Source organism: Erpetoichthys calabaricus, chromosome 1, assembly GCF_900747795.2.
Source record: "Erpetoichthys calabaricus chromosome 1, fErpCal1.3, whole genome shotgun sequence".
NCBI lineage: Eukaryota > Metazoa > Chordata > Cladistia > Polypteriformes > Polypteridae > Erpetoichthys > Erpetoichthys calabaricus.
Window position 1 is genome coordinate 285,228,352 of NC_041394.2, and position 14,174 is coordinate 285,242,525.

Consider the following 14,174-nt stretch of genomic DNA (forward strand, 5'->3'; position numbering starts at 1 on the left):
GATACTTCTGGGAGGTTATCCACTTGCTCACTTAAAAACACCTCAGAAAAATGTAAGTTTAGGGCATCTGCTATTTCATTGTCTGTATCTTTTAATTCCCCTTTAGTATTTCTGATGCACTTCACCTCCTCCTTTGCTGTTCTTTAACTACTAAAATACTGAAAGAATGTCTTTGGGTTGTCTTTTGCCTTATCTGCTATGTTCCTCTCCAACTGTCTTTAAGCCTCCCTGACATCCTGCTTAATGGTTGCTCTCATGTTCTCATACGCTCTACGATTCACTTTGCAGTCTTTAGCCTTATATGCCTTATAAAGCAGTTTTTTCCTTTGCAGCTTCTTTTTTAAATCTTTATTAATCCACTGTGGAGTTTTTTTTATTTCCTATTAATTCCAATTTTAGGTATGTATCTGTCCTGCATTACATGTAAAACATTTTTAAACCTGTTCCACTGCTCCTCAACTGTCTCCACACTTAAAAGCATATCCCAGTCTATCCTACTTAGATTTTGTAGCATCTGCTCAAAATTTGCCCTACCAAAGTTCAACTTAACAATTTTAGTCTTTGCATCTGCACTCTTACAAAATACTGAGAATTGTATTATATTATGGTCACTTGACTTTAGTGGTTCAATCACTTCTACACCCTCAATTCTATGTTGATTATTACAAAATATTAAATCCAGACAGGCTTCACCCCGTGTTGGTGCTTTAACATGCTGTGTTAAAAAACAGTTACTGTTTACTTCTAAAAACTTGTGCTCCTCCATCTCCAAGGTTATCCCAGTTAATATTTGGATAATTAAAGTCTCCCATGACTATAATATCTCCCTGTAAACTTGCCTTTTTGATATTACTAAAAAGATGTGTGTTGAAATTACTGTCTGAATTGGGTGGTCTATAACACACTCCTAAAATAAGACCTCTTTCCCTAATATTTTCCAGGTGAAGCCTCATGTCCTCACTAAGATGGGGCTCACCGTCCAACTGAAGAGGACTTACATTTAAATTCTTTTTGGCATAAACAGCAGCCGCATCTCCTTTTCTGTTCTGTCTATCCTTCCTAAAAAATAAGTATCCCTCTCATCCCCATCTTTGTTATTTAGCCAGGTTTTCGTTATTACTATAATATCATAATTATGCTCTGCTACATACAGCTCCAACTCACTTACCTTATTTTTGATACTTCTAGCATTAAGGTAAACTATTTTTAATGTCTTACTCCTTCTACATTTAAATGTTTGCTTAGAATTTACATTACTACGCATTTTTATTTCTATACCGTTGTTTGTTCCTCCATGTATAGATCTAAATCTGGCCTGTCCTAAACTCCCCGCCCCCATTCCCTAGTTTAAACAATCTTTAACTAACCTACTCATACGCCTCCCCAATACATTGGTGCCCCTCCAGTTCAGATGTAACCCTGTACCAAGATTTGAGCCACGTGTTAAGCCTTCTAATCTCCTCAATCTTACCTGGATCTGGACTGAGCATAAAGTAACAGTCACATTTCTCCACTGTTATGTATCCCACTGCTTACCATTATACTCACAAATGTACGGTAAAGTGTAATGAGTGGTTTGTATTCTGCTGTCCTGCTCAGTAAAGCTCTTAACAGATTGTCCTTAATGGAACTACTAACAGCTCATGTTATGATTCAGTTTTCTGCTTGTTTAGCCTTGTAATTCAAACTAATGCACAAAATTATGAGTGAGGATCACATTTGTCAGCCACAGATGCACTTTACTGATAATGTCATTCTCCTCTCAAGAGTTACCTTTCTTTCAAAATCTTTAGCTGATTTACACTTGGTGTTCAGGCACACTGCATTATTAATTATTTAAAATCAGCATCTACACACACGGAATCAAATGTTTTTCTACACTTTTGGCCCTTTACAGTCTCACAATTCATGCAGATAATTGTGGTTTTAAAAATTGGTAATCATCACTTAGAAAGGTTCAGTAATTAATTTCAGCTTAAGTCCAGGTACTTTAAACTTAATGAAAAAAGCATCTGAGCATAAAGTAACAGTCATATCTTTTTTCTTTTTAATTAAGGTATTTACTCACTTGGTTAATATACATTTTTGTTTGTGAGAGTTTTTTTTTGTGTGTTTTGCTACTTTGAAATACATGACTGCCTTAGTTTATATAAGATACCAGGATTCATTATTAATGCTGTTAATGAATGTTCAAAATTTGAATTTGTGGCATAAAGAAGTGGTTCCAGAAGCTATCCTTTATCCACTATGGGTAATGTATGATATTCTTTTTTCAGACCTATCTTCAGGCCCCAAACTCCTTGAAGATGTGAGGCAGTAATACTAACCACTGTGCCACCATTCACAACCAAAGAAAAGTCTGTTTCTTCTGAAAAGGCACAACAATTCTGTTGTTCACAACTGATTTTAACATCTACACCTTATAGCGGGCGAGAGATGATGCAAGGCAAGTGTTCTTAGTTGGGGTGCCAGCCAGGCAAAACCCTGTTTAATTCGTTGCCACAAAAATAAAGTAAATCTTTAACAAAAATATGCACTTGGTGGCATTGTAAAGATCAGCAAGTTGCCATTTTGTGTAAAGCTTTGAGGCATTTGTATGACCTTCCTCATTGTGTGTCACGTCCAATTTGAGATGCCACTTCCTAGGATCATCTCTCCTTATTACTGCCGGACTAGATGGGCAGTTTCTTGAGGCAGTAAGGGAAATAGGAGACAAGACTGTTACCGATAGCACCCCCTCTTTTCAAGGCTGGTGCCATGTACCTTAGGTGAGCCAAGAAGGTGATCCTCAGGCATGCACAACCAAAAAAATAAAATATTCTCCTATGCTGGCCTGACATTTTTGTCTGCCTGCAAACTCAACATTCTGTAAAAGTGATGCAATGTCTCTACTTATCTACACATGTAGAATAACAATTTTAATTAAAAAATGCTTTGTCAATATTTAACAAGAACAGCTCCTGTTTTGCAGGACTTTCATCTTTTGATGCTTTTAAGATGTTTATAAAAAATAAATAACTGTATAGCAAAGCCTAAATGATAGATTTATATCAAGGTTATATTATTTGGTGTCAGTTTCAGTAGTGTTTAAATGCAGTAAAATATTCATTAAAGGGCTGAACTCAATCTGTCCTCGCATCAGTAGCTCAGTATTCTGTCAGACGGAGAAACATTCTGATTCACTGGAGAAAGAAGAACAGCAGAGTAATGAGCAAAGCTAAATGATTTTAACTTGATTTCTGCACGAACAGGAAGAAGGCGAACAGAACATAAAACTCAGTGAAGGAGAAAAGTCCATTTCTATAAACCAGTTATAATGAAACAGATTGGAGGCATATGGCAATTCTAATCAGTGCCTGTACTGCAATTGCACATCACTTTCAAAATATCAAAGATGGTTTCATTCTGGATGTTCTGTTACTTGGAATAGTAATTACTTTAATTTAAGCTTCATTTTTAAACATACTGCGTAACCATTGAGCTGAAGCAGACAGTGCAGTGGTTAGCACTTATGCCTTGGTACTCCAGAGATGGGTTCAGTGCCTGACCAGGTCCCTGTTTGTGATTAATGGGTTTTCAGCAGGTACATCAGCTGCTCCATGCCAACTCCACATGCATGTTTTAAAAAGACATTATTGTTAGTTTAGTTTCTGAGTCTAATGTGCCTTGTGATGGACTGGCATCTCATTTAGGATGGCCTTTGTCTTACTAGTATGATAATGGGTTCCAACTCCTAATGACCTGTAATTTAGAAAGCGGGTTCATAAAATGTGTCGGAGTACTATAAATACACAGTAAAATAAACTCTATGAATAAGGATCAACAAAACCTTCTGTTCAAAAAGCAAAATAAAAGATTTATCGGTCTGTCATGGTGAAAAAGGAGCTGAGCCATAAGGCAAAGCTCTCAATTTACCAGTCGATCTACGCTTCTACCCTCACCTATGGTCATGAGTTATGGGTAGTGACCGAAAAAACGAGATCGTGAATACAAGCGACTGAAATGAGTTTCCTCCGCAGGGTGTCTGGGCTTTCCCTTAAAGATAGGGTGAGAAGCTCAGTCATCTGGGAGGAGCTCAGAGTAGAGCCGCTGCTCCTCCGCATCGAGAGGAGTCAGATGAGGTGGCTCGGGCATCTGATCAGGATGCCTCCTGGACGCCTCCCTGGTGAGGTGTTCCGGGCACATCTAACCGGGAGGAGGCCCCGGGGAAGACCCAGGATATGCTGGAGGGACTATGTCTCCCGGCTGGCCTGGGAATGCCTTGGGATTCTCCTGGAAGAGCTAGAAGAAGTGGCCGGGGAGAGGGAAGTCTGGGTATCTCTGCTCAAGCTGCTGCCCCCGCGACCCGATCTCGGATAAGCGGAAGAGGATGGATGGATGGATGGTATATGTATAGAACCGAGGCTTTATCAATTGAACAGATGCAACACAAACTTGGCTTAAATTCCAAATGTAAAACTTTCGAAGTGGAGTTTACTTATTTTCCTCATGTTTTCACAGGATAACTGCACTGATTTGACCCATCTGTCTAGATATTTGACTGGTGTGAGTTTCTGTTGTGCACTTGTTGCTGCAGGATCAGACTCTCAATTCACACACTTGAAAAAGACTAAATGAATGAGTCAATCTATTTAAATGCCATGTCACATTAAGTAATTTTCAGTTGTGGCCTTTATTTACATAATCTTAGCGAGTGGGAAGCAGATGGTGGCACATTTTCATGAAGGCAATTCACATAATGTCACATGCCCAGTAGGTCATTCCAACTAGTCATCAACTCGCCCAAACAAAATCACACAGGTTTGGGTTGAGCTCTATGTAAATGACAGCTCTCAGCTAGTAAATGTCCATTTGGAAATACATTGCACATAATGCAGTGACAAGGAATAAGAAACCTTGATGTTTCTACCTCACAAAAAGAGCAGAAGTTTGTCTGTCTGATGTCTTGTAATTTGCATACCATGACAGAATGGAAAAAGAAAAAAAGGGGTGAGGCTGTGACTAAATTCACCATAGCTTTGAACCTTTTGTACAAAGCTGGCTTTGTTAGGCAGCATGTTATTGACAGTCAGAAAAGGAGTGAGCTCAGATGTACTGGAAGGTCAGCATGCAATCCCTAAATGTGACATGGCTGGCAATTATAAGTCATGTAAATTGACATGATCCAACGTAATGTGACATTGACTTTATACAGCACCATAAATGGCATGCAGCATAAAAATGCACTATTACATGGCTAACATGTTCACAATACTATATCAAATACAAAACTTAAGTAAACTGAGAGCAGTAAATGACACAACATTTAAAAAAGGAAGCCAGGTAACAGACTATATAGGGCCTAGTTGTACAAGGACACTAGTGACCGAAAAGGAGAATTTTAGCCTAGTGTCCCTGTAGCCAAAGCAAGTTGTCCTGACCAAGCAAATGATCCTGCGACTTAACTAGAAGTGACCTTTAGAGAAAAACTGAAGCCACCTCATGTCAGAGTCTCAATGACCATCCGTGCATTATGCCAAATGCTGACCTTCCCTATCTGTTTTACTATCTCGAATATTCTGGACATGCAGAGATCGAATGTGGTTGCTGTTCTTTCATTTTATCAGTATATTTTCTGAGGCTATCTAGGCATTATTACCCCTGAGGATTAATAGGCTAATGAGCTTCCTTGCCAGTATTTACATTTAAATGTATTTGCTTAGCAGACACTTTTTTATCCAAAGCGGTTTACAAAGGTGGTCAACATAATCGAGTAAACAAATGACAAGGTTACAAAATTGATCATCACAAGTGAAGAGCTCAGAAGCAAAAAACAAACTAGTTGTAATTCCTAGATTAGTAGATTACAAAATCCAAAATGTTAATATCAGTTAGGCAGAAATTCACCAAACAACAGAGTCTTCAAATGCTTATTAGACACAGTGAGGGAGTCAACAATTCAGATGGAGTTGGGTGGATTGTTCCACCAGCCGGGCCCTACACATGAAAAGAGTCTGGACGAAGAGGTGGCATCACCAACAGCAACAGAAGACCTGAGTGGTCAAAAAGGAGCATAGGACCTCATAAGTGTCTCTGTATATATACACTATAAGTCACTGACTACAAGCAAGCATAGAGGATTTGAACTTAATATGTGCCACTACAGGAAGCCAGTTGAGTGATCTGAAGAGAGAAGTGACATGTGCTGCCTTGGCTGGTTGACCAATTTTGAATCCTCTGCAGCAGCTTGGTGACACATGCCAGTAGAGACCTGCAGTAGTCCAGACATGACAAGCCCTAAGTGTGGTCAAGGTGTTAGGCTGTATATTCAGTCAGATACAGTCCAATCTTGCAGATAGTGTACAGAGTAAATCCACATGACAGAGACCATAATATCATGGTTCCTGATAGATAGCTGGTCCTTAATCACTAACCCAAGATTGCGCACCAACTTTACAGGTGTTAGCGACAGTGAGCCAAGCTGAACAGAGATATGTGGTGAGATGGGATAACAAGATAATCTGCCTTTGCTAGCTTGAGCTGGAGATCGTGTTCCTTCACGCAGGTTGCATTATCAGTGGAACATGCAGAGATTCTTGCTGATACCATATGGTCCTCTGGTGGGAACGGCAGGTCCAGCTGTATATCATCAGCATAGCTCATGAGTAGGTGTATAGAGAGAAGAGGAGAGGGCCCAGCACTGATATTTGGGACACCATAGTGCTTGCCTAGTGCACCTTTGACATCTCTCCACACCAGTACACATTATTGGATCTGCCCAAGAGGTAGGATTCAAACCACCTGAGGGTAGTCCCATTGATACTAATGTTAGAAAGGGTGGCAAGAAGGATCAAGTAGATGGCTGTATCAAAGGCAGAGGAGTTTTTTAGAAGGATAAGCACATATGACAGGTTGGTAGCTCTGGGCTGCCATAACGTGTCGACAATGGTGAGCAGTGTTGTCTATACTGTATATTATTTACAAAGCAAAACAAAATCGTACTTTAATCCATTTGTATTCCATTATATGTGTGCTACTCTTTATATATTCTTAGCAGCTAGGAATGAACCTGGCACCTGCTTGTTTGAAGCTGTTCTAATATACAGTGCACAAATTACCTCGTTCTGTCTTGGTGATACTGCATCAGATTGTTGTTCACTATCAAACTGGTTCTAGAATGATTGGTGGTTACTTTATCCAAGAGTATTGAGCCAGGACAAGAAGGATAGAGTCCAGAAATGGAAAATGATGACATGGGCATGAGTGATATCCAACCATCTATCCATCTTCCAACCCGCTGAATCCGAACACAGGGTCACGGGGGTCTGCTGGAACCAATCCCAGCCAACACAGGGCACAAGGCAGGAACCAATCCTGGGCAGGGTGCCAACCCACCACAGCATGAGTGATATCACAGCCTAAAATTTAAAAACTGCTTGAGTGCTCTTGACCCCTTTGTAGAATACTTATTATTATTATCATTATTACTCTAGCTGGCATGGTCCACGAAAAATCGTGGACAAATAGTCTAGTGTTTAAATCTAAGTACAGAGGCATCAGCTAATTCAAATTAATTCAACACAGCATCACTCGCAACACATTTACTCAAAAGAGTCATTCTTGACACAACCACCTCAATTAGTTGGTCACACATTCTAATAAAATGCATTATATTTTTTCATTCTTGAAGATAGTGTATGCAACTGATAACAAAACTTAATAAAGGGAAACGTAAAAAGAAACAAAGACATTAAATAAAATAAACTGATAGAGTAAGAAGTAACTCCACTGGAGCACATTAACAGTAACAGTCACACAATTTGAAGTTGTGATTGCATGACTTAGGGGGCCTCAGATTTGGGTCCTAGAAAGGAGACATCCATTAAATTCCGAGGACACCTTGCCACAATATCTCTGAAAAGGATGTTTAATGATTACATCCATCAATTCGGGGATGCACCCATTCCAACAGCATCAGCGCAAGACAGAAACAAAATCCCTGGACGGGGCATCAGCTCATCGCACAGTGAACACAAGCACAAGCACACACACACATTAGCGTCATCGCAGGTTCACCAAATCCCCAAACCTTCATGTCTTTGGATGGAAAGCTCACACTGTGGAAACCCACCAGGAAAACATACAAACTACAAGCATGGATCACAAGGGACATGACTCCCTGTGAGACAACAGCGCTACCACTCTGCCACTGTGCCACCCCATATGTGTAACTATTAATAGTATTCATTATTTAAACGAAGTTAACGATTTATCTGTAAATGTAACATACATATTTTAATGCATTTCATCATGAAAGTGATATCAAGTATAAATCTAAGAATTCTAAATGTGCAGAAAGCTGGAATATTATAAATTTAATGTGTTCTGTGTGGCGATCTATTGCTGCTTGCCACTGCTGTCAGGTCTTAAGATGACATTTATGACAGTCTAATGATAAAGTAAACTATGAGGTGAAAGTGGACATTTCGAGTTTAAAGTAAAAATTTCCACTTTAATCACAAAATAGACATTTTCATTATGTCCTTATTTTTTTTCTCTGTGGCTCAAATAAAGGTTTTGATGGTATTGTAAAGGTGCAAAAAAAAAAAAAGACGGCACAGAAGATGGTATGTGAGACTTTTATAATATATCGTGTCATTTGAATATAAAAGCAACATGAATACATTTGTATGTCAGCATTTTGCTTCACCACATCGAACCATTCATCAAACATTGAAGCACGCATATCGATCCTGGAGGATCCTAAAAGAGGCTGGAGTAGCAAGAAATTCAGGCTGGAATTCAGGGTTTGAATGTGGAGAGTTATGACGATATTCCAGAAGAAGATGACATGACTATATTTGGATAAATGTATATTGTTGTACATGAATAAATATAAGATATCCCCTGAAAATAAGCCCTAGTGCATCTTTTGGAGCAAAAATTAATATAAGACCCGGTCTTATTTTCGGGGAAACACGGTATATAAGGAAGTTCATCAGCAAGAAGCCAATCAAATGTCTGAAGCAGCTTAGAGTAATTTTGTCTTTTGATTAAATGGTTTGAAAAACACACATATCCCAGATGTGAGCATCCATCCATCCATCCATTTTCCAACCCGCTGAATCCGAACACAGGGTCACGGGGGTCTGCTGGAGCCAATCCCAGCCAACACAGGGCACAAGGCAGGAAACAATCCTGGGCAGGGTGCCAACCCACCGCAGGACACACACAAACACACCCACACACCAAGCACACACTAGGGCCAATTTAGAATCGCCAATCCACCTAACCTGCATGTCTTTGGACTGTGGGAGGAAACCGGAGCGCCCGGAGGAAACCCACGCAGACACGGGGAGAACATGCAAACTCCACGCAGGGAGGACCCAGGAAGCGAACCCAGGTCCCCAGATCTCCCAACTGCGAGGCAGCAGCGCTACCCACTGCGCCACCGTGCCGCCCCAGATGTGAGCATAAATTTCTAAAACAAATTGTTTATAGTTTTTATCGACTTCCTTATGATAACCACAATGGCTTTTAGTTCTGAGGCTGGATGCAAGCACTTGAATGGAAGACCTACTGAAAGCAGATATACTGTATGAGTTTGAGGACTCATTTCTCCATGGCTGAGTACATACAGCAAAAGAGGAAAAGAAAATGTGTTCCTGATCGCCCATTATTGAAGCCAGTGAAGAAGTGAGAAGTGGGCTGAAATATAGAGTCACAGAATAATAATAATAATCACCATTAGTGGTGCGGATTCCAATTTGTGCACTGTGTTACCACAACAATTAATCATCCAACTGTCTATGGATACACTCTGTTTGCTGGATGCTTGTTTCTCAACAGAGGTTTTGCCAATTTGTCAAATCCCTGTCAATGTCTCTTCCTCATGGACTGAATGTTCTTTTTTCATTTCTGAGCTCCTTGGGTTGCTTAACAACCTAGGCACTCCTCGCTTCTCGTCTGCCAGCTTCGCTCGGTCCTTTCATGAGTCTCCCTCTCTCACTGGACCCACAAAACTGATGTCTCTCTGGTGGAACTGTCTCTTCCTCCCTGAGTGGCTATGACATCACATTTTCCACATATGCACCAACTTCCAGTTGCATATTTTGCTGTTTTTGTCTCTCCAATTCTTCTCTCCTGTCTGTTATTTCTTCTTTGATCTGTTGGATCTCTTCATCAGTATATTTTGGCTCATACAAATATGGTTCAGCAATAATGCTAAATGTATCCTTAAAAGTCAAATATTTTGCCAATTTAAACTAATAGCTTATTTGTCTAAATTCTGGAAGAAAGCGTACCTGAAAGTAGTAGTTTCCCAAAATGAAAAGAGCTTGTGCTTGCATTAACAACACAAGCTAGAGGAAAACATAGCCCTGGGGGGTAAATGGTTATTGTGGAAGAAGATAAATTTGCTAAGAGGACAAGCAAAGCTGATTTTCTTTTAAAATATCCAAATCTCATTAATAATTTGTTTACTTTTTGATTTCCTTTCTAAAGTGACATGGACCCAATATTTTACAATATTTGTGCAATCTCAACATGTTAATTAATATCCAGTAACATTAAGGTAAGTTTAATCCTTTTTTTAATATTTGGATATGGGTTCCCTAAGCCCCATTGTATGCTACAAGAACAGACAGATATTTTTTTTTAATTTATAAAAACACACTTCAATTTAGAATGCACTTTCATGTGACAAACAAATATATTTTATGATTGTGAAGAAATAACTTTAGCTTGAAAAATACTGGACAGAAATCAGCTTGCAAATAATATACAGGTTTGGATTATCTTCAGAACATTTAAAGAATGACATGGATGTGCCACCATGCCATCCTTCAAATAACCAGTTTACCTTTGGGGTACTCAAGCAAAATGTTTTTCTCCATAGTGTTTTGAAATATTGTCCCATATTCATGTTTGCATGTTCTTTCAGACAGATATCAACTCCCAATGCAATTACTACTGACTGGAAATGAAAGGCATGGGACATGCAACTTTGTCTTTTTCCCTCCAAACATGTGCATAAGTATGCAAACTGTAGCACTATCAAGTAAGCTGTCAGTATTAAAAAAACTTTCATCAAAGTAAAGTACATAGCCAAAGATCAGAGAAAAGAAAACAAAAAAAAATATCTTGTCAGAAAAAGGGTCATTTTTAGACAGTTTCAACTGATGATAAACCGGATGATAGCAATCAGTACTGTCATACTTCAAGAGCAGGCAAACATGTCTGTTGCCTGCTTCTCATTCCTTAAGGTTTAACAAGGTGATAGCTTCATATACAATCTGAGGGAACACAGAGTAGATGTCTCAAGTGAGGCACATCATCACTGGTAACATCTCCCCTTTTTGACAGTAACAGACAAAGAATGCTGACAAGTGGAAAACAGCTGTTAATGGTCACACTTTCAAAAATTTTAATATAAACATTTCAAGAAACTGAAAACATAGTTTTCAGCTGATTATAAAAGGATTACACAGTATAAAATGTGACACATATTTTACAGTTACAAAACAGCTGTACATAGGAAGAAAAATGTAGAAATGTTAATCCCACAATGAAAAATGAAAAGAAAGTAAAGGAGGTTGCCTTTCCAGAGATAGGTTCAGTCAACCATATAAATATCATAAAATAAAAACAGATCCACTTAACCAATAAAAGAGGAAAACATAATAATACCACATGAGAACTTCATTTAATTTTATTGAGTTAATGTAGGGCTGCATCAGCATGCATCTGCAATGAAAAAATGGTTATTTCCATGCTGAAAAGAAAAGAAGGTTAAAGTATAAGCTAGGTATTTTTCAAGTCAAAGTTATTTCTTCACTAACAAGAAGGTACATGTATATATATATGTATTTGCCATGCAAAACTATGTTTAAGTGTTCTCTAAAAATTAAAAAATAATATATTTTGCTCTTTCTTGTGCTTTATAATGGAGGATATGGGGCATGGAGAACTGGCAGCAAACAAAAGCTTAAAAACTTACCAGTGAAGTAGCAACAGTTTCAATATACAAAAATATGCCTTCCATGCCTACGATGCATGTTTATGACAACAATAGGGATCTAGAAAAAGTCATTTTATTGCATATTCCTGGTACTGTTTTTTTCTCATTGTAAGTATACATTTTCTATTCACTTGCGAGAGATCTCACATAAATACAGAAGTAAATTTAAAACAAATCCAACCACTTGGCACGAAATGTTTACTGTGATTTGGTTCCATCAAGAGAAAACCACATCCCAGGGGGTGAAAGTTTGTTGAGCAGAAAGACTGAGTGCTGAGCAATCACACACAGCTGGTGTTATTTTAAAATAGCTGAATCTCATAATATTGGTGTTTTCTTGTGAAAAATGGCATGTCTAAAAGATTTTACAATGTGTGTGTAACTGCAAGATGCAGATCAATACTCAGCAACTGTCTTGGCTTAACAAAAATGTACATATTTGGTAAGTTTTTAAGCTTTTCTTCTGTGCCTATTAGCTATCTGGTTTTCTTTGCAAAGTGTCTTTGAAGCCTCAGTAAAGAACAGAAAGAGATCAAAGAGAGATTATTGTGGCTATAATCAAGGGATGAGAAGTGTTCTATGATAGGTTTTGTAAAGTAATTGATTTTATAAAGTAATTGATTTTAATGACTCGAACGTGCTCCCTGAAATAGTCTGCTAGCCGTCGATTGTTTAACCAATGTTGATGGCTGGACTCTTCCTACAACAAATATGGTAAATAAGATTTTTAGCCTAGCAAGAGACCCATTGTTAAATATTTACCAAAGGGACTAGATACAAGGGTATTGATGGTAGCATAGCAACTATTGTTACAGCACAAAGTGCCTAGTGAGGAATGCGGATGTGGAATGTGGATGAAAAGTTTGCATAGGTTAGGTGGTTGACAGAAAGAAATCCTGGGAGGATTAGGAAAAAAACACTCCTGTGGAAGGATGAGTCTTGCAACATTGGGAAATTTTGATTGATGACCTGTTGGAAAAGGAAAGAAAACATGCATCCTGCTGGTCTTCCATTATTGGGGCACCTCTTAGCATGATTAAGAGGTATAATCATGGACTGATTCAGATCAATATCCAAAATATAAGGATATAAGATTGATAACGTCTATCAATGAAGAAACTTTTTATTCTGAGTACTTAATTACAGAGGTCAACCTTGTCACTGCGAAGGCAACAAAGTCTAATGAACTGTGAAAGAGGGAGACAGTTTTTAGAATGCCACGGATGCAAGTAGCTGTAGAGAATGTAACTGTGTGAGTCAGTTGACTTGTAAAAGAAATATGTATTAACTCCTTGAAAACTGATAAAAGCCTGATATCTAAAAGCAGTTGAGTTGTGGTCAAAATAGTGACTATAAACCTAAGAAATGGATGGAAACTAGTTAAATCATCAATGTATTCCTGTAGCTGGCTTCTGGAGCAAGAAGTAGCATCAGCACAATCTTCAGTATATCTTTTGTACAGGTCCAGTACAAACCCTAGGTAGGAAAGAAAGAAACGCTCTTACTCCCAGCTGACAAAGATGTTGACACAGCAAAGTCCCATACAGGCACCCTCTGAAACTCTACTGACCTGATGAAAAATGTTATCAAAACAAAAAAAAGTATTGAGGGTAAGAACCAGTTCTGCCAATTTGATGAGAGTGTTCATGGGAGAATCTTGGACTGAACATCTATTGAGTGCCTGTCCGAGGGAAATTAGACCTCATGGTGGGGGATGAATGTGAATAGAGAAGTTCTGTCCATGGTAAAGATAAAGCATTTAAGACTGTCAAATCTAAAGCTGTCATCCAATTGGAGAGCATGGTTAGTATCTTTTAAGTATGAAGGGAGACTGCCAACCAATGATCTCATAAGTCTGTTGATAAATGCTGAAATATGAGAAGGTGGACAGTTGCACACAAAAACAAAACAATAGGGCATTCAGAACTGTTCAGTTTGTGGATTATGGGATGAAGATAAAACTGGAATATCTATGGGTATTTCAACAACGCGATAGCACTGGGAGAAAATTCCTTTCTGCTGATGAGAAGAGAAATGGTAGAAGTTACCTTTGGCTGGTAATCATCTGTGAGATCTTGTTTAAGTGGAAGATAGGTGCTGTATTGGGGAGTTGTTTTGAAGCTTTTGTAATACAAAGGTCCTTCAGCCAGATTACCACTGTACCCCCCTTGTCTGC